Source organism: Penaeus monodon, chromosome 32 (assembly GCF_015228065.2).
Source record: "Penaeus monodon isolate SGIC_2016 chromosome 32, NSTDA_Pmon_1, whole genome shotgun sequence".
NCBI lineage: Eukaryota > Metazoa > Arthropoda > Malacostraca > Decapoda > Penaeidae > Penaeus > Penaeus monodon.
The window spans coordinates 7,769,120-7,770,547 of record NC_051417.1 but is presented as its reverse complement, the minus strand read 5'-3'; the positions used below and the strand labels follow the sequence as shown (position 1 = coordinate 7,770,547).

General features: G+C 42.8%; 1 pseudogene; it reads right to left on the bottom strand.

Moving 5' to 3' along the window:
- LOC119593461 overlaps positions 1-935 on the bottom strand; it is a 5,527-nt pseudogene extending 4,592 nt beyond the window's left edge.
- Between the last annotated feature and the right edge of the window lie 493 nt (positions 936-1,428).

Sequence of the window (1,428 nt, the reverse complement as noted above, 5' to 3'; positions counted from 1 at the left end):
CGCTAATATATTAATATGAATACGATCCACGAAATTCTTTTAATGTGCATATATGGTATGGCAGTTTCTATGCTTTGGGGGGAAAATTAATACTCAAGTCACATTGTATCATTATTGTGCAAAATAATTGGTATTCGTCTATGCCATGTAAAAAAATTCGGATGAATGAGGAACTACATTGAAAGATGAAAAGTCGGGACGCCGTCCTGCGGAATACGGAGGCACCATCTGTCAAAATCGCTCGAACCGGCATTCTTGGAGTACGGGAGAACACGAAGCCGAACTCAGTGTACCTGTCTGTGTCAATGCAGGAATACACGCAGGAACGGATATCGTAAGACTCAGTTTCGATCACTCATAGGGAGCGCGGAAAGCTGTTGGGGGAAAGAGGAAATCTATAGTTTGAGTCATATCTATCTGTAGATTCTACTATATTTACGGAAGGTATAACTTAATGTCCAGAGGAAATGAATTGTTCTCCCATACCAGAATGAGGAAATCAATGAGCATTGTGGGTTCGGGAAGTCGTTTGGGGGTAGATCTTGCCCACCAATCTGCGAGACATCGTTGTGTGGGGGTCAATCCTGATGTGGTCACCCTAAAGCCGTGATCAGAGTCAGGTAATCGTAGTTGGAGTGGATGCAGCGAGTGTATGGTGGTAGGGGATGTTAATGATCCTTCACCTGATTACCAGCGACCAGCATACTGTTGGGAGAACAATGTTACTCGAGACACTTAGAAAACAAAACGTGTAGTGATCATTTGCAAGTGAAGATAGCATGAATAAGCATTAGATTGTTAGACAACTTACTCTACGAAGGTCGGAAGTTTTCTTGATTTGCCACTCTGGCACAATTTCCAGGAGCTACGAAATCTGGACTGCCGTAAGCTGCGACAAGAGCCACAAGGGGCAGCAGTACGAGTACCTTCAACATTGGTGCTTGTATTGTGTGACTCTGATGGTGGTTCGGCTTCTATATCTCAAGTCCCGCGGAAAGCAGCGAAGGAGCGAGCATCGAATTTAAAAGATATCGTTTCAATTCGTGCTTTTTTTTATTTCTTCTTCTATCAAATATTACAGCTATTAAGGGACATGGAGCTTACAAAACTTAATCGTATTTTTGTATATCATCAACATGAATAACATTTTTGGAAACGTGACTTTCCTCTGCGGGATACAATCTTCTATATAAAGACGCTGAGAAAACTCCACGCACTCGGACTGCAGGATCATCATGAAGGACTTCGTTGCTGTGTTCGACTCTCGTTTGCAGTGGGTCGCTGCCGACAAGATCCCGCGACTTTGTCGGCCAGGAAAATGCACTTCGGTAGACGAGAGAATGCTTTATTGATCAACAAAGGCCTAACCATCAGAAAGGCAGTAATTTAACCGTCAAAATATATAAGGTAGTTTGTGCTTACACATAA